General features: G+C 35.2%; 1 protein-coding gene and 1 long non-coding RNA gene across 2 annotated transcripts in view; one reads left to right on the top strand and one right to left on the bottom strand.

The window, feature by feature from the left end:
• Positions 1-27,620, top strand: part of gfra1b (gdnf family receptor alpha 1b) — a 54,618-nt gene that overhangs the window by 8,309 nt on the left and 18,689 nt on the right.
• Positions 24,680-27,620, bottom strand: part of LOC141376818 (uncharacterized) — a 45,932-nt gene continuing 42,991 nt past the window's right edge. The window contains exon 8 of the long non-coding RNA XR_012388047.1: positions 24,680-26,056. This is a non-coding gene — a long non-coding RNA (uncharacterized lncRNA). The remainder of the gene's footprint in view (positions 26,057-27,620) is intronic.

Consider the following 27,620-nt stretch of genomic DNA (forward strand, 5'->3'; position numbering starts at 1 on the left):
AATTACTTTCTAACCACAAACAAACCAGTCCAGAGTTTGTTTATGAGTGTTCTACAGTAAGACTGGCCGTTTTGGTGCATATCAATCAGATTGTGTATGACTGTTATCTTCATACTTAAAAATCATGCCATGTTCAGAAACTAACGTTTCAAATGAGCCAAACTCCATTGAAGGAATTGTCTGTCGCACAGCATTGAAACACACATCACTACAACAGACTATCCAAAAGAGAAACATGAGGCCAAGCAGAGACAGAAACATATTCAACAGAGTATCGGCTTTCTCCAACTCTTTTCATAGCCCTGGCTAACAAAAACGCCTGCTCGTCTAATTGTAGCTCTTCTAGTCTCTAATGCAAAAATGCCAGTGTTTCAGTAAATGTGTTCAGGTTACACTTCCTGTCAGAAACATAACTGAGGATCGATACCAATGGCCACATTAAGCTCCTAATAAATGCTGAGCAAGGCGTTTTAAACTTTAACAAACTCACTATTCTCCTTAAGAACGCATCATTGAGGTAACAGCAGTCAAAACAGATCGAATAATTCTGCACATCTTACGTCATGTTTATGAGAAGCCAGTTGATGCCTCTTAGATGACTCAGTGTTGTAGGAACTGTGGGTCTTTATTTAAGACGCGTCTGTATGAAATCTGCTCTATAGGCACTTTCTGTCCTCTTTATTTGGTGCACACCCTCCAGCTCTACATAGCTTTTGTGGGTATTGGGCTTTAGTAACAGATCCCCTTGAGCTGTGGGATCACAAGAAAAAGAAGGGGGGAATCAAGCATGTGAAGGAAAAAGGGCATGCCCTGTTTAGGGAAAAAGTAGCCGAAAGTCTACTTTTTGTAGAATTGAATTGAACTGAATTGTCGCCAGTAAGCAAGCCACTTAGTGATGGTTTTGAAGCTTATTAACTTTTCCACAGTTAAAGAGAAGGTGTACACAAATAAGGAACACTGTTGCCATTTACTTATCTTCTTGTTTAACTTTTTTTTTTCTTCTAAGGAACAAATTGATGCTCAATTGATGTGCTCCAACATTAGGCACATTTAAATTAAGACTTAAAACACATCTGTTTAGGTGTGCCTTTACTTAATGAGCACTGTGCTATATCTGACAGATCGCACTATTATGTCTTTCATTTCTTTTTCATTCTTTTAACCAGTTTAACACATTTTAATTATTTTTAAATCATTTTTCATTCTTTGTTATGTTGATTTTCTTATACTTGTCTCTTTTTTCTTGTTTATGTAAAGCACTTTGATTTACCATTGTGTATGAAATGCGCTATATGAATAAACTCGCCTTGCCTTACATTTATCGATTCAATAGAGTGTGACAGAGTTAGGTCACATTAGTAAAATTGACTTTTAACAGTAATTGACAAACCTTTGAAGACAGATCAGTTATGAACATGACGTCAATATTGGTAAAGGTTTTTTATGCTTTTACATCTGTATCTATTTAAATGTAAAAAAAAAAATGTTTAATCGCAGAATTCATGCAGAAAAACTACAATAACTCAACAGAGAAACACTGACAAATGATCTTTAGCCCCGTCCACTTACATTTGTTTTAATCTCGAAAGGAAAATTATGACAACACGCCACGCTGTTTAAATAGCAAATGCATTTGCGGTCACATGTGCGCCCATAGGCGTTCTGGTGTAAAAAAGGAGGAGTGTTACGGCGCATTGCTGGCGCATTGCTATTTTTAGAAACTATAATAAATAGTTCAATAGACCAGAATAAAAAGCCAGTCTGTGTGCCTCGCTTACACATTGCTTAATACAGACAGGATGTAGGCTACAGCAATATGCAAATATCTTTACATTTGAAAAAGAATTAAAATATTAAGGATATATATAGATATAGGATATAATAAGGATATATATAGGATATAAATATAAAGGATTAAAATATTACAAAACATATTGTTTTCTAGCCTACATAAATATAAAAACCATACTTTCATGCCTTCTGTATCACGGGTGGCTTTTTCAGTTTATTCATGACAATTTGCCTTTGTATAATGTTATTATTATTAGCAGTATTATTTATTATATGCATATTTATATTTGTTTTTGCTAAAAACAAGCTTAGATTTGCCCACCTGCAGGTTTTAGACCATATATAGCATGTGGACAGAAAAATACGGTTTACACTCCGGTGCATGTTCTAACAGGTTTGTGCTTGGGTATGTTTTGAGCATAAAGTGCATTAAACCAATCAGACTTTCATCTCACATTCCCATTTAAGAGCTAGCTATGGTGCATTTGCTATTTACATGGCAAACTATGTAAGTGGAAAAACTGAATGCTTTACTTGCGAGGAAACAGACCATCTGCAGCGTGAGGATAAAGAAAGAGCCTCCTCCATTCGGCCTCTTTATTTTCTCTGTTTCTTTACTTTTACTCTTTACTTTACTCGTTTACTTTGGTGGGTAAGGAAACAGTGTTGGATGCACTCCACTGACGACATCCATTAGCCTACATATTTAATTTAGTTTGTTAAGCGCAAAGATTTGTTTTAAAACTATTTCTAAATTCAGTTCTAATTTCCAGAAAACTAATAAATAAGCAATAATAATGAAGTGAGTTCCAAACACACATCATATTCGTATGCCCCATTCAGTGATGCACACTTCTTCTAAACCCGGCAGGCGAGCAAAAAAAAAAAAAAAAAAAAAAAAAAAAAAAAAAAAAAATATATATATATATATATATATATATATATATATATATATATATATATATATATATATATATATATACACATACATATATATATTTAATTTCAAAGAAAAAAGCAGGTCCTAATGCAACATGGTTAAAATATATGTAATAAAGATATATAAATAAATAAAAATATTTTACTGTATTCACTGTATAATTGTTCCCAAGAACACGCAGGTTTAAAGAAACTTAAGTAATTGATGAAAACGACTTCTTGTACACTAGGGTTTTACATGTCTACCTTCATATAAAGTACAGCTTTAATAGCCGTAATGTAGTTGAGGAAAGTAAGACTTACATAAACATCCATCTAACCACTTCATGTTTGGCCTGTGACAAAAGAAACATGTTTATTATGCCATTAATCATGAGATATTCAGACTAAATAACCACTGGACTAAATTCACTCAAACAAAAGCTTGAATTAAAACGGGTACTTTACATAAATCAATAAAGCAAGCGGTCACGAGAGAAGAAGAATGATCGTACTGTCACTGCAGAGCGAGAGCTGAGCCACCTGATCAGTGAGGAGACAAAGACAATGACAAACAGAGATTAATAAATAGAAGAAAATGAAAAGTGTGTGTCGCCTAAAAATGTAAATTCTGCCATCATTGGCTGATCTTTCCAAACACAGGTGAATTTTTCTTCCACAATAGTACATTAGATAAAAGTTAAAAGGTCATCATGATGAATGTCAATGTGTTTTTAACTCAATTGTATCAAAAAAGCATTCAAAAATATCTTGGTTTGTATTTCACAGAAGAAAGTTATGAGTGATATTCATGATCTTTATGATAATATATTTATTATCTGACAGTTTATAATCGGAAACAAACTATCCCTTTAATTCCAAAGACCAGAAGGCTCAAATGTTCAATATTTTATGGAACTGAAGATCATATTGAAGACTAAAACAGAAGATAATGTTTCACTATTGGCCACTCCAAGCAGTTTAGACAAATGAATCTCATTCTGAGCCTTGTTAATTGATTTTTTCATGATGTCCCTGCTTTGGTCTGCAGGATTGTCAATAATGCAGTGATCACAAATAGCCCTTTATTTGTCTTGCTGTATGGGAAATCACAAGCAAATACATGTCAAAAATTTGCTTCTTTCCTTTGCATATATAAAGAATTTGATAGACATATACTGCACATGCGCTACTGTAACAGTTGAGCTTTAACTTAAAAATTGCCAAAATGTGCACATCTTGAGTATTGTTACTTTAAACCCTAAATAGACATTTTTCATGTTTTTGGGTGTTCAAAAGGGTGTAAAAAAAACTTTTTTGAGGTCTGAAAACGCTTTGAAAACAATTAAGTTACTTTCACTTTTTTAAAGTAAAAAAAAAGTTGGTATGTGTTCAACCTTTATTTCTTTAAAATCTAAAGACATAATGTTTAAATTATGACATTAAAAAAAAAATTGCAAATGTTTGACAGGATTGATACAACCATTAGTGGACCATTAATTAAATCCTTACTTTACACTGACTGAAAATCATCCACCCGCACAGTTGAGTAGTGGACGGGCTCAAACAAAAACATAATTCATATATTTTTCTTGGGGAAAAAAAAAAAAAAAAATATATATATATATATATATATATATATATATATATATATATATATATATATATATATATATATATATATATATATATTTATATATTTTTTTTTTTTTTTTATTTATTTATTTTTTTTTTTACAATGAATTTTGAATAGTTGGAATAGTTAAAATATACATTTTTGTAGGTCAGTTATCTACTATGAAATAGAAGAATGAAAAATATTTGAGGTCCACCATATGCTGCAGCGCCAAAACACAAACTAGATTTCAAATAAAAAAATAATCTAGCCTAAGTAAAATTAAAGGGAAATATTTACAGTTTTAGAGAAGCCTATATTAAACTATTTTTTCCTGTTGCACTAGTTAACTACAATTTAACTCATTGAATCAAATAATTGGAATAAGCAAGTCAGGAGTTTACAAAGTATTCACAACAGCACTGAACATGTTCCCACATAAGAACAAACTCAGTTGGAAGGGTGCGGGAACTCAGAAACTCATTGTGAGAATGAGGATGTCTGCTTCTTTATGCCATTCTGTCAGATAAAACTGTTTAAAAGACCTTGAATAGTATGCGAGTTCCATGCGAGGAGGCTGCGCACTGGTTGGGCCTGGAGTTTCCCTGGCTCAGGTGCTGATGAGACTGCAGTCTCCACTCTGTGTGGGGATCAGTATTTGTCTCTTTTGTTTTAGACCTTTTGGCAAATGTCTTGAAAACCACCTACTAAAGCCAATAGTTTCCCACCATCCAAGTACATGCAAACTTTAGAACACACAAACACACACCTTTATTTGTTGTCATTCTTTCGCGTTTTGTCAATATATTGTAGTGTATACTGTTTAATAATTAATTTAAATTATGTAATAAATAAATAAATAAAGAAGTGGCATTAATTGCCACTGCAGTCAATGACAGCCAAGATACTGAGCCTGCATGGATCTGTTTGAACTGTGGTCATTTTTGGTACATCAGTAAATGTACATTTGAAAAAAATGACCATTGAAATGGTGTAAAGCAACAAAAGCGAACCATAATGAAATAAATTTTAATAGTAAATACATTAAGTTCTTTTGGTTATCCATACATTTTCAAATGTACTTGTTTGAAAAAAGAGTGAAATGTTTTAATTGTATATTATTGGCCAAATTTTGACTGAGGAAAGTTGAATGTGCTGGCCAGTTTGTTATTTGTCTTAATGACACTAGGCTACTTTTATTCTAATATATGTTTTTGAACTATTTTTCATATTTCTTTCGTCTAAATCTATTATCTATTATTAAAATATTATTGTTACATCAAAAAGTGTGCTTATGATGACCATCTGACAGGGTAATCCAGCTAAAAATAGTGCATAAAATGTCACTAAATGAAGTATTTAAACTTCATAATTAAATAGAAATTGAAGTAGAGAACTGCAAACAAGCCACGTTTTGAGAAAAAAAGAACCATACCCTGATGATAAATAGGCTGCATTTCACTACAATTTTAGACACACACTCACAAACTTTCCTTCCCTTGTTTCCTATGGGAATCCCCACTGCCATTTTCAAGTGCATTCTACCTTGTCAAGAGAACAAGGGAAGCTTATGGACATACCCTCAATCCCTCTAATTTGACCAATTAAGGGTCTGAGACAGCTTCATATGTCCACTCCAGCACATATATGTCCCAGAATACAACACAATTTTGACATCACAACAGTGTAGTCACCAAGTGCTCATGGGTTTAGGGCTGTCCATTTAAATCCATTCAGATGTTATGCCAGTAGTGGACACTTGTGTAATGTAATCAACGACATAAATCCAACGAAACGAGACAGAGAGAAGTTAGCAAGTTAAGGGCAGCCGTTATCAACTTCTGAAGGGCACTTTGGGGCGAAACTAGTCATGGCCACCATACTGAAGTGTCGTTCCAGACCAAAATGTTCCAAACTGTCCTCTTCAGAGCACTCTTTGTGTATTAAAGGATTTCGAAGAGTACACCTGACAGATACTTCAAGCCCCCATGATCCTTTGACTTGGAAGTTGTTGTTGTTGCTTTTTTTTTTTTTTTTTTTTTGTAAAACAGTGTGTTTTGTTTGGAAGGGCTCCAGAGGGTAAACAATTTGAAGGATATAGGGCATAGTGATGAGCCCTTCCAAATGGAACATGCATTCATTCCAGGATGGCTGCCGTCCTGCAAAATAACTACAACCCAATTAAACACACCTAAACTAGCAAATCAATCTCTTTTTTAGCCATGCAAGAAACTGACTGACTGTATCTGAAAAGACTGTATCTGAAATGATTCCCTGTACAGTCATTCATTTTCTATTAGTCCACTTAAGGGAGTGAATGAGAATGAGTGAATGAATTGGAGCACTGAGTGCGCTGAAAGGGATGCCTTTTTTTCTGTGGTTGAAAAATCCAGACGACTGATTTTCAACTTTTAGGTCGGTCCCTTTGATGGCTAATTAAACAAAATTAGTTATATCCTAAAGTGGTTTTTACTAACATTTGCTAACTAACATGATTTTTAAGAGTTTACACTTAGCTGAGGATTGATAATAAAGCTTGTCTGGCATGCTGTCCAGGGAAAGAGCCCTAAGCTTATAAAATCCTCGAGACCTGGGCTCCCTCACGTTAGCAGGACGAGAGGGGAGTGTAAAATCAGGTAGATCCCGAAGAACTACCCGACTTATTAGGAGAGATATGCGGCTTGCTAAGGGCTTGAATATGATGCCAAGGTTACATGTTTTTTGGACTGTGGGAGGAAATTTGAGAACCCGGGGAAAACACACTCAAACACGGGGAGAACAAGCAAACTCCGCACAGAAATGCCAACTGGTTTAGAAGAGACTTTAACCAGAAACATTCTTGCTATGAGGCTAATCACTGGGTCCTCATGTCACCCATCTACAAGGAGGGGGGGTGGGGGGTTGGGGGGGATATAGGGGTGGGTCGGGGTTGATTTTACAAGATGAAGGTACTGAGTGCGGGACCAGCCATGAACAATAACTAGCACATGATCCTCTCGAAAATTGCTTAAAAATAAACTTAAAATTAAAATAAAAATAAAATTGTAGACAGATTCTGTTTTGCGTCAGAAAAGATGAAATCTCATCACTCGAGCCATATGGAAATGAAGTACACCTCTGTGTTTCTGATGGCCTTACAGTATAACCACATGGAAGAGAAATCTTAGGAAAGAGAGATGGAAAAACAGCGACGTCCATTTTCTCAGAACCGAGACTGTCCTGGCCATCTGAATTATTCACACCCTCGGGCTCATTCAGAATGTAGTAACAAGTCCCAAGTGGCCCAGTCTTCTAAGAGAACCGAGATGTGTATTGAAAGCACAGACACCACGTCCCCTTCTCATGCAAGACGTCTTTTCATGAGTTGCATAAATTCGGTTGAATTCAGTCACGCCGCTCTTCCAAAGAAACCGTCTGATTGAATGTGAAACAGAGAGAGAGAGAGAGAATTTGTTGAAAGAAGAAATGTGATAATTATAAAGGAAACTGACGGATGCTAAATTAAAATTCCTTTTAATGTTATTAGAGAGATATAATTTTTAAGAACGCCTTTAATGTCTGGCTCTGACTCATTTATTTTTTTACGCATTCAACTCATTGTCGGGTTTTGATCTATTGTCTGCACAATGACAATAAGTTCTTTCATTGTTTTAAACATTCAGTAAGATGATATTCATATCCGTAATGTTCATTTGAATTGCCGTCGTCTGTTTTAAGAAAGTCAATTCAGACCTTCGCCGGTATTGGCACGAATCGCAAAAAGCCGACGAGAGAAGAAGAGGTTATTAAATATGAAAAAATGGCCCTGTCAGCAGTTATTGTTTGGAAGTGCAATTTGATTTCCAATCTCATTTCACATCATTGACATGGATGCCAGGGCCGTACGGTTCATGAATCCCAACCAGCTGCCACACAGCCAGCGGCAAGAAAAGACAAAAAGAAAGAGAGCGCTTTATGCTTGTACACCAGTAGACCGTTTTGCACATTAGATAATAAGAGTCTGCTTTTGGGATGAGCATGTAAACACTGAGAAACACACAAATAAACTGTCTCCAATCTTCATCATCTCATACTATGAGAAATATGCCGGCCTTGTCAGAAAGCACGTAAACAGCTTGATGATTGCTGGAGGCAGAAATGACATTTAAAGCTTGCGCGTGCTGTGTTGTGTACAGCTCATAAGCGTTGGGTAATTACAAATGTCTGGATGGTTGATTACAAATCATTCAGCATCAATAACTCTGTCAAGTGCGACAAAAAGAGGGAAAATATAGAGAAAAGTCTACAATTCAAAACACTCCATCACAACAGATGTAGTGTATTAATAAGTGCTTCGTTTGTTTGATTTGAGAATTTTTGAGATTGATTTTTATTTTAAGATGCAGGTTTCTGAATGTGTTTTAAGGTTGTCTTGATTCTTAAGAACAATACAGTATAAAGCACTATTTTAAATGATTATGATTGATTTTTTTCACAAATATAATAATAAATAAATATACTATCTAAGTATTCTTAAGCACACCGTTTACACTGAGAAATAAATGGTCAGTACCAATACATTGTAAAATATATCTGTAAGTTAACACTTTTGCATATTTTGTGATTCATGGTTGTTCTTTTTTTATTCCCTTATGCTTTTAAATGGGGTATATGCACACAAACTTTTAAGCCCAGTCTACTATTTTAGTTTCAAGATAAACGGGCCTAATAATTCAGGGGGACTAACAATTCTGACTTCAACTGAACATTCAATCCTCGTCCTTAATCATGGTTCATGATTACAGTTAAACCACTGAATTCACATAGAATGTTTTGACAATGCTTTTTGTACCATTTCTGGACTTGGACTATCTGAAGACAGTTGCTGTCTATTGAGGATGAGTGAGCTCTCAGATTTCATCTAAAATATGTTAATTTGTGTTCTGAGGAACGAAGATCTCAGGATTAAAACAACACAAGGGCAAATAATCAATAACAGAACGTTCATTTTAGGGTGAACTACTGTAATCCTTTAATCAAATAAGCTCTTTGAATGGAGTCTCAGTTACCTCAGAATTAAAGAATCATTTATTTCAAACCCACTACCATGCCTACAGTGTAGTTCAATGATCTTTATTTTTGCTCAGTTTCACTCCCCAACACGTTTGAAAGGGACATGACATGCTTTGGGTCATAATATTTGAAACATTGGTATCACCAGTATCTGTACATCATTGATCGTCCCATAACAAAACCTTAGCAATAGTAACCAGACATAATTAAACCAGAGCATCGCACAAACAGCACAACTCTTCACATTTTCACATCACAAACTTGATATTTGATGCGCAGTAAGAAAGTGGCAGCACTGGCTTTGTGTGTGTGTATGTGTTTGTTTTTTAACTGATCATAAAGTGCTGGCACTGCGGTACTTTCTGAGTCTGTGTCCCCGTACCGTTTCAGGTCATCCAAAGTCATGTCATCCGTCAGCTCTGAGATTAAGGACATACAATGACCCACCACACACACTCAAAAAACAACAACAAAAAAAAAAAAACAGAGAAAGACTCCCACAAGCAGAAGGAAGAGTCCCAATTGAATAGTGTATTGGCTGTCAAACATATATAATACAAATCCTTAGGAGTGGATTTTGGAGTGAAGCCTAGCGAGAGAAAGAGGAAATCCTTTATTGTAATGGGCTTGGTTGACAGCTCTATGCTGTCGGTCCCCTAGGACTGATCTCCTGCTGTGAATGTGTGCTTCAGTGTTTGTGATGTATGAAGCCTATAGTTATCATTTCCGGAGTCCAATATTGTGGGAATGTGAATAGGAGTCGAACGCAACCACCCTCCCACCCCCCTCCCCCCTGCCTGTCTTTTAAAAGTGTGCCTGCATTCAGCTGTGGATTTATCACATCTCTGTTGCTCACTTTAGCTGCCTTTTCTGTCTCCTCCACCATTCAGGCTCTTTTTATGGAAAGCTTCTATGAGCGTGACCACACAAGTCAGATTTGGAGAGAGCTTCTGTGTTTGTGTGTCGCTTTTGAATGCTAGAATGCTGACAAATGGAGGTGTGGCAGAAAAGAACGAACGCAGGGACTAAAATGGATTTTGTATCTCTCAACGATTGATAGATTTGGAAAAAAATATTTATAAGCTTTGCAATTAAACATGTTCAGTTAGAAATAATAGGGGGTGGGGGTTAATTTAATAGCACTGTTTAAAGGACCATTAAATATTTATAGCACACCACATCATTTGGATAATTCTAGGCAAGATCACATAAAATTCCACTTCTGGAAAAGCTTAAACTGTTAAAGGACAAGTGAGTTATAAGTCAATAATATAAATGTACAATATAAAATACTATTAAACATAAATATATTTAAATATAAATATATATTATACACTCACCAGCCACTTTATTAGGTACACCTGTCCAACTGCTTAGCTCAAATTGCTAACCAGCCAATCACATGTCAGCAACTCAATGGATTAAGGAATGTAGACATGGTCAAGGCGATCTGCTGCAGTTCAAACAGAGCATCAGAATGAGGAAGAAAGGTGATTTAAGTGACTTTGATGGTGCCAAACTGGCTGGTCTGAGTATTTCAGAAACTGTTGATGTAATGGGATTTTCACACAACCATTTCTAGGGTTTACAGAGAATGGTCTGAAAAAATGAAAACACTGTGCTCAAATAGCCTCCACAGTCGCCAGATCTCAATCCACTAGAGCACCTTTGGGGTGTGGTGGAACTGGAGATTCGCATCATGGATGTGCAGCCGACAGATCTGCAGAAACTGCGTGATGCTATCATGTCAATGGACCAAAATCTCTGAGGAATAGTTCCAGTATATTGTTGAGTCTATGCCACAAAGAATGAAAGCAGTTCTGAAGGCAAAAGAGGGCCCAACCCAGTACTAGTAAGGTGTACCTAATAAATTGGCCAGTAAGTGTATATGGACAAAATATTGCATTTTAATACCAGTGATAGTACCATATTACATACAAGTATACACTAACCAGGGACCCTGGCTATTAATTAAAACTGGATCTCAGTCAAAACAGTCAACTGCTGGTTTCCATCCCAACGTGCAGCAAATCTTTTCAAGTTCACCAAAAAATAAAAAATAAATCTAAATGAAAATTAGGTGCAGTTTCTTTAAATTAGAGGGACTGATTGAAATATTGGTAACCAACAGTAAACAAAGGATCATCAGAGGAAACAGCTGATTAGTCGCACTGGTGTTTTTAAATTCCCTTATTCACATCTTTTTTAACAAGGGATTTTTGTTCAAAATCTGGGGTTTCCATCACTCATTTCTCATGTGGTATTTCAAAACATGCATAACAACAGCTAAAGCTGGCACACTCTGCAAGATAGGATGTCATAACTGTATTGTGTTTGTGTCACACTTTGTGGTGTGGTATGTTTATTTTACTGCTCCTAGTTGTGGCACGTTTAGTATTTATCTGCAATAGTCAATGAGAGTAAGCAAGCTTCATCAACTGGATGTTGTATGTTTTTATGCAGTAGCTGAAACATGGCCGTCATAAACATCCTGAAAGTAGAATGCTGACAAAGACTTTTTTTTTCCATGATAGATGCGTATATCATTGCAATAGTCTTTATAATAAGTTGAGCTACAACAGCAGGGCCAATAAATAGCAAACTAAAAAAAAAAAAAGACAAAGGCCAAGGCTTTAATTTGTAACATTTGATGAAACTATTTACCAAGAGCTCTTGAGATTGCTCGTGTGTGGTCTGTTTCCTTGGCCTAATTACCAAACATGTGCATTCCAAACAAGCATATTGGAAATCCCTTATCCTAGCTATGTTTCGACAAAAGCTGATTGCTGTTTTGACAGCTCTCTGTATATTTTACTGGATTTTTCAGATGACATGTCCACAAGAGGGTGATGTTTAAGCTAAAAAAGATACCAATATGCTACATAAAATCTAAAATCTAAATCCATGCCTAAATTTAAGTCTGTTTTCACATGGTTTTAGCTCTTTTGCTGAAGCATGTTTCATCAGACAAATAAATAAATAAAATTTAAAAATAGCAAATACAGTACAACTGCATACCATGTAATCCAACAAAGCAAACTATGCCAGAAATGTATAGGAGACAAAAAGATATGTGACACAAATATATTCCTTTGCAAATCATGCAGAAAGTTAAAATGCTTTGAGTTTTATTGTATTGTTAAAGAACCACACTGTAAAACGCAATAGCTGTTCTCTTTAATGAAATGAAGTGCAGTTCACTTATTATGTTTGTTGACCTCTCAATATTTAAACAAGTAATCCCAACTTTTTAGCACACTAATTTGTTAAACTAAATAAATCCAAGTAATCTTGATTTGTTAATGCTAATCATAAAGAATGGTGAATCAAGGTGGCGCAGTGATTAGCCTCAAAAAGTTCACTGGTTCGAACCCCAGCTGGGTCAGTTGGCATTTCTGTGAGGAGTTATAAGTGAATTGGTTAAGCTAAATTGTCTGTAGTGTATATGTGTGTATGTCCTGGTCATCCTGGTGGGGAATGAGCATTGGGCAGGCGATTCGCCTTGTAAAAAATTAGATGTTACAAAAACACCAACATGGTGCGGCTAAATATCTACTTCGATATAAATGGCCCTGGGAGTGAGTAAGTAAGGCTTTGGTTTTTGTCTTTACTTTAATGTTTTAGTTCAGCTACTTGATAATTTTAAGGCCATCGGTTTCCTAATATGTTCCTATTAATGTGAACACCAATAAGAAGTTAACACAACTAATTATTTTGAGTCAACGGTACTGAAGTTTGCTTTATTAGGAAGTTGTTAATACAAACTCTTTTGAGTTATGCTCACTTAAAATTAATACACTACTTTGAGATTTTAAGGCTATCAGTTTCCTCAATTTTTCAAAGTAAGGTCAACTTATTACATTTTACAGTGCACACACCTTTATTATTAGATTATGTGTCCCCTGTAATTATAAATTTTGTAAATTGTATCATTTCACCCAGACGTTTTTTGTGGCTTTGCTGAAACTTAGTAGAGTAACCCTTTTGAATTAGCCTGGGTTAACAAATCAGTTGAATCTATGTTTCAGTCTTTAAAGATTTAAAACCACACCTATGAATGAAAACATAACAAAAACTAAACAGACCTTCGAATTAAATCTCTCCCATAATTGAAGGTCAGACGATCATTCTTTCAGTTCAGATTAAATCAAGTCTTGTCTTGTAGTTCCTTATAAAGCAACCAGACTAGTATCTGTGTATTATTTAGTTGCCAAAGGCAATTTTGACATTTGGCACTCAGCGAGTGCTCATTTTACACCCCACATGCATTGCTTTTTCGTTTTCAATTTATTAATGCCTCAGTCTTGGCTCCATTTCCTCAAAGATTAATAAATAGTGGCTTGTATGTTTCACTGCTAATGTATGTAAATTGAAGGCAGAGCCCCAGAGGGAAATTACTTGGCAGTTGTTGATGGTAAAACATCAAATACCAGTTTTATGTCTTATTAGACATTGATTTTTTTTCCGGATTGAAAGCCATCAACACTGTACTCTATATTAATTACACTCGGGAGATTTTATGCAGTTTAATTGCTTGGCGGTTGGACATGCACAGCTACACACACATATAGCCGCTAGTCATCATTTACTCTGTTTAGCACACAGTGTTTAGCTCCTAAGAGCTTTCAGACTCTCACTTACAAAACACATAGTCAGACATCCAGCAGCCATGGGACTCACTCTATTGTCACTGTTACAATAGCAGCTAAATCTCCAAGACGTTGCTGGAATTTCACTGTACCACTGGAGTATCAATGACCCTCAAATCCCTCTGGCTCTGGTCATTATTTGAGATCATACTAAGCTAACGGCAATGACAGGAACTGACTAGTGTACATTACCTCAGCCTGTGAGGGGTCAGCAGTTCAAAATCCCTATCGTAAACTAACATTTAGTGTCACCAAAACCACTTTAACATACTCAATACTCCTACGATCCTACGGATACGGCCACAGGGAAAAACTAGCTGTAAAATATGCTACAGGGTATTACTGAACAACAGTTAAAGTTAAACATATTTTCTAAAATGAGTAAGTTGAGTAGTTTTCTTTGCCACTATGTGTCTTTGAGTATAAATTAGTGACTGTTTTCATTTCCTAAAACAAAAGTTTTTGTATTTTTTTTTTTTAAATTCTTGGAATATTTTTATTTCGGTTTTAGTTATTTTAAGTTTTCCATTTATTTTATTTGTATTCTTTTAAAACCATATATAAAGTTCTTTTAGTTATTAAAATTTAAAGACTTAACTAGGGCTCGATCAGAATTCAATTTTTACCCCTTCCCATTGGCCCTTAAATCAGTGTGTGAAGGGGAGGGCCTTCAAAATTTACCCCTAAAAATTGGGACAGCACTACAACACCTGCATACATCATCATATATCATTGTGATCTCTTCATGTGAGATCAACAACACCTGCATACGTCTTCATATGTCATCACGGGCTCTTACTTCTTATGAGATCAACGATGGTGACTGCTGTAGTTATTCCAGTTGTGTTATTTTTTGGTATTTAATTTCAGGAAATCCCCAAAGACAATGAATCATGGTATCATAATGATATAATGTGGAAATAAGCTTGTAACTGTACTGTGAGTTTACACCGTGGCCATATTCATCTATGTAAACACACAAAAGCAAAATGAACTTAACCTACCAGACACTGTAAAAAGCTTATTCCCAGCCACAGACGTTTCTGACAGGGTATTCAATTGTCAATTGTTCGTTCGTTCATTTGAGTATCAGATGTGATTTTATGTTGTGGGACTACCACAGGAATTATTATTATGGATTATAGATGGTGAATGGTATAATCTTTTTTTGTTGTTGTTTGTTTTTTTCGTTTTTTTTTTTTCATTTTTTTAAAAGCATGAGCGTAAAATATGAACGGCATTATGATTTTATTAAAACATGTGCTTGTTAGTTTAAAAATTCGTAATAATGGCAAAAAAAACCTACTTTGTGCATCTCCTCACTTGCATGTTGCAGTTGTTGTATTCTGGAAATTTTCGTACCCCTCAGTTTCGAGTGTGGTCCTGGAAAATCTCAGTTTCAAGGTCTATCAATCTATTCCTTTTAGCCCTACACCTTCAGGCTAAAGAGAACTCACAGCCATATCACCAAGACTCAGTGAAACTAAGCAGGACTGAGCCTGGTCTGTACCTGGATGGTAGGAAAACAAGGTTGCTGTCGGAAGTGGTGTTAGTGAGGCCAGCAGGGGGCACACAACCTGCGGTCTGTGTGAGTCCCAATGCCCCAATAAAGTGAAGGGCACACTATACTGTTAGTCAGCACCATCTTTCGAATGAGACATTAAACCTAGGTCCTGACTTTCTGTGGTCATGGCACTTCTCGTAAAGAGTAGGGGAGTAACCCTGGTGTCCTGGCCAAATTCCCTCCATCGACCCTTATCCATCTTGACCTCACAATCAACCCTGATCCACAGAATTGCCTCTATCACTCTCTCTCCACTGCACCTATAGCTGGTGTATTGTGAGCGCACCGGCGCCATTGTCCTGCCGTCGCATCATCCAAGTGGGCGCACACTGTTGGTGGTGTGGAGAGACCTCCCTCATGACTGTAAAGTGCTTTGGGTGTATTGCCATACACAATAAATGTGCTGTATATACACATTACATCACTTGATAGCGTAAAACAAGGGGTAAAGGTAAGGGAAAGGAGTAAGGGGTGCAATTGAGATTGGGCCATAGGTTAATTAGGTTAAATCTGCAAGTTCGGTTAATAAAGCAAATGAACAACAGTGATTTTTTTCTGTAACCAACTAATAAAATAAATTTCTTAAAGGGGCTATTTATATTGAGCTTAAAAATTGTTTTAAAAAATTTAAAAACAAATAAGACTTTCTTCAGAATCAAATAAAAATATGGAAAATACTGTGAACATTTACTTACCATTAAACATCACTCAGGATATGGATAAAAAGTAATAAAAAACAGACAAAAGGGCTAATAATTTTGCCATCAAAATATAATTATATATTTTTAGATGTAAATAATTACTCCAGGTAAGTTACCACTATTGATATTGGATTAATATCACCAACACACAGCAGGTCTGACATTTAAATATTTGTTATTTTACTACAAAAATACTGCTTGATGAAGCAACATATCCATGCTTGTTTGACTAAGGACTACGCACCGAGAGGAAGTTAATTGAAAGCGTGTTTGCGAAGCCAGCTATCATTTCATCCTCATCTTGAAGACATTTGATTGCATGATCACTGAAGAGAAAGTCAGCTAATGTAAATTTTTATTATAAAGATGTTCAGCTTTTCACCTCGTCAGTCGCTTGATGGACGCTTCTTCCAACTGCCGCTCTTTTCATGGAGAGCTGCTTCGGCTCCAGATGGATCAGCTCTGTAAACATACACGGATCAGCGCGTTCATTAATTCCTTTTGGGTAAGAGACACCCATCAATAAATCAATAGACTCTGCATCCACTGGATATTTTCAAATATCAATTGGACTGGTTAATTCCCTTAAAGCACTGCTCTAGAGTTCAGCCATTGGCAGGCATCACTTCAGAGGGCCATTAAAGGTCCCTGGACAGCCGTTTAAGCGGATAGTCTTTTTACACAGAGCTCACACTGTTGTTTAACTAGCAGTTCTCTCTTTATTTAAGAGCCCTGAGATGGTCAGAGAGGGTTCATCTTCTCACAAACCCTCATTGTGCTGCGACGGCATTTTCATTAATTGATGAAAGGTTCCGGTCTGGTCGACTCATTAGCTTCATTTCTTAGAAGAATTGCCCTATAGTTTGAACTACGCAAAGAGAAATTTTATTGCTCTTTCACAGCTCATGAGACTTAATGGAGTTCTCAGTTTATGTTTAACTGAAGTTTCTCCAATGTTTGTTTTTCTGCTCTAAAATTGAGAACACAAACAGTGCTATAAAAATAGAATAGACCAGATAATGTAATTGAGGGGGAATTTGATTAGAAACGTTATTTTAAAATGCTCTAATTGCAAAAAAAAAAAAAAAAAGAAGAAAAAAGAAAGAAAGAAAGAAAGATAGAAAGTTTAAATTAATTATTTATTCATTTTCTTTTCGGCTTAGTCCCTTTATTAATCTGGGGTCACCACAGCGGAATGAACCACCAACTTATCCAGCATTTTTTAAAGCCGCCAATGCATTTCTAGCTGCAACCCATCACTGGGAATCATCCATACACACTCATTTACATACTTACACTACAAACAATTTAGCTTATTCAATTCACCTATACCACATGTCTTGGAACTGTGTGGGAAACCGGAGCACCCGGAGGAAACCCACGTGAACACAGGGAAAACATGCAAACACAAAATGCCAAATTTGCCAATTGACTCAGCCAGGACTCAAACCAGCGACCTTCTTGCTGTGAGGTAATTATGCCACCCACTGTGCCTCCGCGCTGCCCCTTAAATTAATTAAACAAGTGAGAAAAAAGAAAATCAGGTGAAATTATTTTATAAGGAAAGTGAAAGGATATTAAGGAGGAACAATGAAGAAAGAGCATAAAAAGAAAGTAAACGGAAAAATAAAAGAATGAATGAAAGTAGTAAAATAAAGAAAAATACAGCAAGAAGGGAAAAGAGGGAAGCAAAGAGAAAGAAGAAATTAGGAGATACAAGACGAATGACAAAAAATAAAATATACAGAGATAAAATAAAAAAAGGAAAACTGAAAGAAAGGGAAAAAAAAGAAATGAAGGGAAAATACATGCAGGAAAAATGGAAAAAAACTGGGGGAAAAAAATTAAGAACAAGCAAATCTTACCTCATGGTAACTCTAGTTTTTTTGCAATTTTCAGAACGTAAAATAGAAATAAAAAACAAATTGGAATAATAAGAAAGAAAGAAAGAAAGAAAGAAAGAAAGAAAGAAAGAAAGAAAGAAAGAAAGAAAGAAAGAAAGAAAGAAAGAAGGATGGTCAAATTTTAGATTCATTATTGACATTTCAAAAGCATGCCAAGAAGGTCACTAAAATTGTTACATTTAATCTGGCCAACTTTAGGCATCAATGACCTTACTTGACTAAAGAAGCAGCAAAACTTTTTATGCACTTCATGATTTTTACTTATATTAAATATTCTCTTACTACTTGGTCACACACCAGTAAAACAGTTTTAAAATCAGTTGAATCACTTTATAAACAGGCACTTAAAGACTTGTTTAGAAGACTATTAGGTATCATGATTGTAATATAATACAAAAACACTATTTATTGAGCTTTGATAATATAAAATATTTGGCTGACGCTTGTATGATTTTTACAATTTTAAATGGAAATGCTCCTCCTCCATTATGTGAGTTTGTGACAAACAAGAATAATAATGGTCAAGCAACGCGATTTGTTACCAGGGGAGACTGTGCTTTGCAGTAGGCATACAAATTTTGCATGATCAGTCTTCTCAGTTAGGGCCAGTCATTTCTGAAACATACTTCCTATGGATTTAAGGGGTGTTACAAATTATTCAACATTAAAGTACAAGTACAAGAAATGGCTGAAAGCAAATCAAATTTGTAATCAAGTGTAATTCTTTTGACTAACATTTTAAGAAATTCTTATTACATGTTTTATCCCTTTGTCCTGTGTAACTTTTACTGTTTTTGTATCTGTGATGATGTGTTTTTTGATTTTAGGTTGCCTTTTTAAAATCTGGCATGGGGCAACAGATGAAAATTAGCCCTTGTGGCTAACTCTGGCTTATATACAGTTCTACTGTTTATTAATGAGCATTGTCCCTGTTAAATAAATAAAAAAATGCAAAAAAATTCAGAAATAAAGAAAAAAAAAGGAAAGGATGTTTTCAAGAGAAAATGGGAAAAAAATAAATTAGAGTAAGGAAAAGGGAAAGAGAAGGCATGAAGAAGAAAGCAAGCATGGCAGCAGGAAGAATGAAAGAAAAGTGTGGGGAAATGAACAGAGATGGATGAAAAGGCTAGAAGAAAGCGAGAGTGTGCAGATGGCAGAGACAGAGAGAGAGAGAGAAAGAGAGAGACTGAGAGAGGGAGCAGCAGCAGATGCAGAGCAACACAGAGTGGAGATCAATTATGGAGGTTGAGTACTGGTATGATTTGATTTGCTGCAGTGGCATGTGTTTTTATTGGATTGGAGGAAAGCTGTGAGATTATTAAGCATCCGGCAGAAAAGCTCCAGGTCTCTGCCATCAGCACTTTCTGTGTCTGCAGCTCCCAATCTCTCAGGCCACTTAAGGAAGAGACTGAAGACTCACTTATTATTCTCCTGCACTCAAAGAGCAATAAACAACAGAGCTCTGCTGCCTGAGCACAAGGCCGCATCAACACACACACAACACAGTTGCTCATTATTTGATGGCACACTGGAGCACTCTGAATCGCACACAGCCAGGATCGCAGTCCAAGTAGCCTCTGGCAAACAAAAGACACTGGAGAGCATAAGCTGAGGTCATTATATACACACACTCAATGCACTGAGGGGAAAAAAAAACAATTACATTATCTACAGGCATAAGGATATGGCAATGCCTCTGTTTGAACCCCAATTTGGAAAAACAGCATTTTTTTACCGTATATAACAGTATTAGTTAACCAAAATTGGAATGAAACAACCTATTTTTCAAAAATTTATATATAAAAAAAAAGTTTTATATAATATTTTATATAATATTATAAAGTGTAGGCTTCACGATGGCTCAGTGGGTAGCACGATCGCCTCACAGGAAAAAGGTCACTGGTTCAAGTCCTGGCTGGGACAGTTAGCATTTTTGTGTGGAGTTTGCATGTTCTTCCTGTGTTTGCATGGGTTTCCTCCAGGTGCTCTAGTTTTCCCCACAGTCCAAAGACATGTGCTTTAAGTGAATTGGGTAAACTAAATTAGCCGTAGTGTATGAGTGTGAATGCAAGAGTGTATGGGTGTTTCCCAGTGTTTGGTTGCATCTGGAAGGGCATCTGCTGCATAAAACATTTGCTGGATAAGTTGGTGGTTCATTCTGCTGTGGCCACCCCAGGTTAATAAAGGGACTAAGCTGAAGGAAAACGAATGAATGAGTTCTAAAATATGGGATTAAGGGACTTGAAGAACGTTAGTAATGAATTTAGTGAAACGTTAGTAAACAATATTGAACAAATGTAAACTGAAAGAACATCCAAATAATAAAGGCAAGGTGAACAGAAGGAAGCATAAACACATAAATGATGAGCATAGAAGTAAGGAAGGATTGAAGGAAAGAAGAAAATCAAAGGAATGAAAAATCACGAGGATAGAAAACAAAGAAATTACAGAGGAAGAAGAAATGGAAGAAAATAAAACAAGGAAACAAAAAGTAAGTCGGAAACGTATGGAAGAATGAAGCAAAAAGAAAAGATATATGAAAAGAAGGATGCAAACTAAGAAATTTTGGAAATTTTTCTTAGTGGAAACTGAAATACAAATAAAAGAAAAAGACTTGATAGGGTGCAGTCATGTCATTCATAAATCAAAGGAAGTCAGAAAAGAAAAACAGAAAGCATATCTGACTTCTGAAAGAAAGAAAGAAAGAAAGAAAGAAAGAAAGAAAGAAAGAAAGAAAAGTATGAATATAATTATAATACAATATCAAATCATAAACAGTTAGGACAGTATGGAAAACGCAAAAATAATAATAATAATAAATAAACTGACTTGTTTTTCATTGCAGACAATACAACAGCACATCATTTAGTTTGTTCCTCGTGATTTTTCTTTTCTTCTTTTAATAGACTAGTAGTCCAATTTTGGTTCTTGCAACACATTTCAAAATAAGTTGTAACAGTAAAGTTTTTACCACTTTGTAATAAAGCCATTCCTGTTCAGAACACTTAAAATACATTTAGGGACTAAAGACACAAAGTGTTTAATTTTTTCACTTTAAAGTCTTAAGGTGGGCAACAGAACATTGTTGGATTTTTCGCTTCAAAATGCACCACAAATTCTTTATTGGGGACAGGCCGGGACTGCAGGCAGGCCAGTCAAGTACCTTTATACTCTTCTGTATACACATTCTAATGTGTGCAGAATGTGGTTTTGCATTGTCTTGTTGAAATACCCATGGACGTCCCTGGAAAAGAAGGCAGCCTTAATGGTGCCATCACAGAAGTGCAAGTTACCAATTGCCTAATGCACTGACACAACCGCATACCATCACAGACCCTGATTTTTAGATGTAACAGTCTGGATGATCCTTTCTTCTTTGGTTCAGAGCACACGGCATCTATTTGTCCCAAAAAATACCTGAAATAATGATTCGACTGACCACAGTAAATGTTTCTACTGTGTGATGGTCCATCCCAGATGCCTCCAAGCCCAGAGAAGTCGACGGGGCTTATGGACACTGTTAACTTAGGGCTTCCTTTTGGGACAGTATAGTTTTAACTGGCATTTGTGGATGTTACTACGCATTGTGGTACTTGACAAAGGTTTGCCAAAGTAGTTCTGAGCCTATGTGTTGATATCGCTTATAGATCATTTTGAGGGATGCAAATAAAAATAATGGTCTCAATGCATTTCCTGTTTTACATTTTTAATTTCTATAGCTTCCAAGAATCCAAAAAAAGCCACATATTGATAAATAATATTATGACAGCCATTTTAACAATAAGTTGTGATTGAATTGCCTCTTGTTACAGTAATGAAATTGTTTGATAACAAGCAAGAAATGTTCATGAGCCAATGACATGACCAAATTGAAATGATCTATAGATAAATGATGATTCTTGGGATCGGAGATGACGGTTGTTCAGCTTAGGCTTATACCCTTGTCCTTTACGCATTGATATTTCTCCTGATTCCTTGAATAGTTTTACTACTTATTGCACTATTGAAGGTGAAATATCAACAGTAAATGTCTTCCTATCTGTCTTTGAGGAACATTGTGTTTAATCATTTCAATAATTTTCACGTATCCTCTGCCCATCTTTGCTCCTAAAGGACTACCCTTTCTTGGATGCTGCTTTTGTACCAAATTATAATTACAATCACCTGTTGACATCACCTGCTTCAAATCACATCATTTAACCAAGTCACCTGATTACTAGCCCTAAATTGCTCCTGTTTTTTTGGAATGTTTTGCAGGTCTGAATGACAGGAAAGGATGTATATATACAATTGAAATGAACTTGACCAGACAAAACATGAAATATTTTGTGTTTGTTTTTGAGAAGTAAATTTGGAAATCAATACTTTCCATAAATTTCCACATTTTCCAAACTGTTCCAACTTTTTGTGATTTGGGGTTGTATAATATAATATAATATAATATAATATAATATAATATAATATAATATAATATAATATAATATAATATAATATAATATAATATAATATAATATAATAGCTGACACTTAGTCTGATATGTTTTTCCAGCCATTAAATGTCACAGCAGTCCTGTGCTTGTAGAGTAGCCATCGTTATTTTAATGATGTACCATAATAAATGAATATTGCGTTGTTTATAAACGAGGCTGAGGGATCAGTGTAGAATATGAACATGACTGCAACTTCTAATCAACTATTAAACATCCCTCCAGCAACCTTCAGCCTCATGTCAACGTGCTTGTCAAACGTAAGTAATGGCTTTTGTAATAGGTGATTAACCTCAAGGATCGAGGCTGCGTTCAAATTTAATCACATCCTAGCAGCTCACGAAAGCCCACAATAAGCACAAATTCCTCATCAAAACACATAATTGCAAAATGCAGCCTTCCATGCACATGCAAGGGCTGCAGCACATTTAAAAAACAAACCAAAAATAAATAAATAAATAAACGCTGAGTTACTGATGCGAGAAGCAGTAGAGAGGAAAGAACGTTGAGTCACCATTAACAAAAAGAAAAATATCCTCACTCATTACATGCCTCACTTGATAGTTGATTTTGATTGGTCAAAGGTATTTTGGCATTATTAAAGTGCCCATATTATGATATGCATGCAATGTTAAAAAAAACACTCTCATTGTTTTATAATATGCATTTATTTTTACCTAAATATGCCAATGACTCACGTATGATTCGTTCAGCGAATAAACTGCTGTGAATGGTCCGATGACCCAGTCTGTTGTGATTGGTCGACTGGGTTCAGCGTGAGATGGTGAGATCCCAATGCAGGAATGCATTAAAGCAATGCTGTTAAATACCAGCATATTACACTATTCTTAAACCTAACCCCAAGTAATCACAATGACACACATTCAGTGTTAATCCACACAGTGGCAAAAGTCAAAACAATTTTGAAAATTGACTCTGCTGCACGTGTGAGGAACAGCTGATGGTGGCCATAGCAATGACAAATGGCAACGTGGTTTTGGACGCAATACTTGAACAGCCCCATAAAGATTTAACCTGAGAGATACAGTACAAGCACTGATCTGAAATAGATAAACTATTACAAGCCGCGTGGAACGAGTTACAACACACAATTAAATACATATTTTGCAAACTACACAAAACGAGGCAACAATTTTAATCACACTTACATGATCTGGAGGAGAAACTGGTCCAAACTGTAACAGTTACTGACAAACTCCAATACATAATAGTCTTTGTTGCTCCTTTCTTTAACAGCAAACAGTGGATGAATCCCAGATTGCAGCATAGGTTTCTGTATCAAAAATGGGAAAAATGACAGGAACAAACACTGCACGTGGTTGGCTATACTGTGGTATTGTTGTGAAAATGAACTTTAACCCTTTATTCCCCACAGCCAAATCTCTTTTTGTGTCATGATTAGTCCCGTGATTCCCTGCGCTACGCTAGTGTCTGAAAGAAAAAACGTGTTCATGTTTTACCGGATCCAGCACTTCATACTGTATTTGGTGATGTACCGTATCAAGGTCCATGCGTTCAGGCAAAAGATCCAAACCCAACACGATTCACTTGTTCGACTCTTGAGTCGACTATTTCATTGAAGAATCAATAGTTTTAAATACGGTGCACTTTCAGATTTAACCCTCAGCTGGATGTTTTCATTCACTTAGAGCTGTGTTAAACACTGCAGGGAAGGTTTATTTTCAAAAACTCATAATAGGGGCTCATTAAATAATTATTATTTAAATGATTTTTTTTTAAACATTGATTTTTCTATTTAAACATATTTGTAGAATGTGAAATATATGACAACCAATATTTAATAGTAATGCATAAAACATACACCAATCAGAATTACGTAATCTTGCTACAGTACGTGGCACATTCTTTCTGCATAATTAATATTAAGAAATATTTTTTCATCATGTTTTATTTATGTTTTATTCCCTCTCCATACATATTTTGAACCAAGTGAGCACTTTTAAAGTTCCTAATTTCTCTGGATTTATGATTTATTTGTATTTATTACAAAAATAGTGCCATGTTTTCAGACATTCATTTTCATTTTGGACAACAGAATACCAAAACTTCAGAAGATTTAAAGGGACCATCAATATTTTGAAAACAAAAATGGAAATTAAAATGATGTCATCATTTACTCCCCCTCGATTGTTTCAATGACTACCATATTTGTTTTTCTATAGGTGTCAATGGTTACTGGTTTCCAACATCCTTTAAAATATCTTCTTTAACAATTAACAATGCTAAATTCAGTAAAAAATATGCTGATTTTCAACTGCAACATACAAAAATATTATTCTGTCCAATTATTATTTTAAATACTCTAAATGACAATAGAATTTTGGAAGAAATGGCATTAATTTCTCTGGATTTGTGATTTATTTATATTTATAACAAAAAAGGTGCCATGTTTTTAGACGTTTATATTCATTTTTAACAACAGAATACCAAAACTTCAGAAGATTTAAAGGGATCATGAACATTTTGAAAACAAAAATGGAAATTCAAATTCTGTCATCATTTACTCCCCCCTGACCACCATATTTGTTTTCCTATAGGTGTCAATGATTACTGGTTTCCAACATTCTTCAAAATATCTTATTGAATAATCAACAATATTATATTCCTAAAAAACTATTTTCAATTGCAACATATAAAAACATTAATTATTCTGTCCAATTATTATTATTTAAAATGCTCTAAACAACAATATTATTTTTGGATATTTGGAAGATATGTTATCAAACCTAAAAAGAGGAAAACTAATATGAACACATATAATGTAATATGAAACCCACATCCAATAAATCTAGATTAGCTGCAAGTGGACTCTAATTATTTTTCATAACTGTGTAATCAAAATGATTAATTTTACACAAATGGTGTGCAGATTCAGATAGTCATCAAAAATACACTTTAAGAGCGGTCATTGTGCATGATCAAAGCTCTCTATCTAATGCTCAGCACAACATACAGGGAATTCTAATATTGTTTTTTCTCTATAGCTGAAGAGTCTGTCATCGTAAGTGTTCTTGAAGAAATGTGTGAAAGCAAGCAGACAGCTTAGAGAAGAGAAATAAAAGGCAAACAGAGTTTCAGGGTTGTGAACTTATTCATGTGTGAGAGTGTAGGATTCACCTGAGGTTGTTTGTTCAGGAGACTTGAATGCCGTGTAGATAGAGAGCAAGGGAACAAAAGGAGAAGCTGAGAGAGAAGTTCTTGAGGCAAAAACATTTGAACGTTAAACAAAAATAAAATCGTGTTTAGATGCTTGATTGCAGTGCTCTACAGGATGTCGGTTCTTGGTTGGAAATGGGTTAAAAGAGTCTTGTGCTTCAGGCATTATGTGTGGGATCTGTTGAAGAAACAAACACAAATTAAAAAAAAAATAGTCGTTTTGTTTCTACTTTCACACACGTAATGAATTTGTGATGTGTTGATAAGCTTGTATGTAGAATATTTAGTGCTAGTAACAATTGCTTCTTTTTTAAAACGTTATTATTATGATTATTATGCAGCACTAGTGTTTGCACATTGATAACAATAATGTCACTTGAGCAGCAAATTAGAATGATTTCTGATATATCACGTGACTTTAGAATAGGAGTAATGATGATATACAGTATATCTGTATATCTCATCAAGTAATGATAATATATCATTGAGTAATGATGATGCCTTGAATTAATGATGATATTGTACTGTATATACAGTTGAAGTCAGAATTGTTAGCCCCCCTGCATTATTAGCCCTCCTGTTTATTTTTTCCCCCAATTTCTGTTTAACGAAGAGTAGATTTTTTCAACACATTTCTAAACATAATAGTTTTAATAATTCATTTCTAATAACTGGTTTATTTTATCTTTGCCATGATGACAGTAAATAATATTTGACTAGATATTTTTCAAGACACTTCTATACAGCTTAAAATGACATTTAAAGGCTTAACTATGTTAATTAGGTTAACTAGGCAGGTTAGGGTAAGTAGGCAAGTTATTGTATAATGATGGTTTGTTTTGTAGACTATCTAAAATATATAGCTTAAAGGGGCTAATAATTTTGTCCTTAAAATGTTTTTTTAATTGCCTTATATTTTAAAAAGAAAAAAAATTAAAGGGAGACTAATAATTCTGACTCTAACTGTACATACATTATATACACACAAAAAATAGAAGTGTTATAAGTTCTGTGTGTTATAAGTGTTATAAATAAGAAAGCCACTGTTTCCTGGACATTCTGCGATTGGCTTGTTAAGCAAATGGCTCCATTCCAGGCATGCATCATTGGTTAAGCCAGTCTTGCTGTGTGTGGAAGCACAAAGAGATTCGTTTTCCATTGTACAGATTAGGTGAAAATCAGTATGCTCTCAAATTTTAGCATGATTTCATAGTATTTGAGGATAAAATGTACCAAATTATATACAAACAAGATGGACTACACATATGTGGGGCTGCAGGAGAGGATTTGTGAATGACAATTAGGCTACATAACTGATACTGTCAACATGGCGGGCATAATACATCAAATTATCATTCAGACTAACCTTATTTATATTATATAGCAGTGGCATTACATAAGGGTGGAAAAGCAGATAGAGTGAATCGGGACAAAAAGTGTATAGTTGGAGAAAACATGATCACTATGATTTAAGACTTAAACAAAGAACTGCGCGTTGGACCTTCTAACAAATTTATGATATAAAGCAAGTTTTAAACTGTAAATGCAGTAATATATAGTGATTTTAATGCAGAAGTAATGCTCACACTTTTAATGTAATCAGTCTATGGCTTACTAAAATTACTTTTTTGTACTAGCTCTTTAAGTGTGAGTGGAATTCAAGTTGATGAAAGCGCGCTAACAAGGATACTAAAGACCACATACTCTAAAGCAGAGGTGAGCAAACTACGCCCCGCTGAACA

Source organism: Danio rerio, chromosome 12, assembly GCF_049306965.1.
Source record: "Danio rerio strain Tuebingen ecotype United States chromosome 12, GRCz12tu, whole genome shotgun sequence".
In the NCBI taxonomy this organism is placed as follows: domain Eukaryota; kingdom Metazoa; phylum Chordata; class Actinopteri; order Cypriniformes; family Danionidae; genus Danio; species Danio rerio.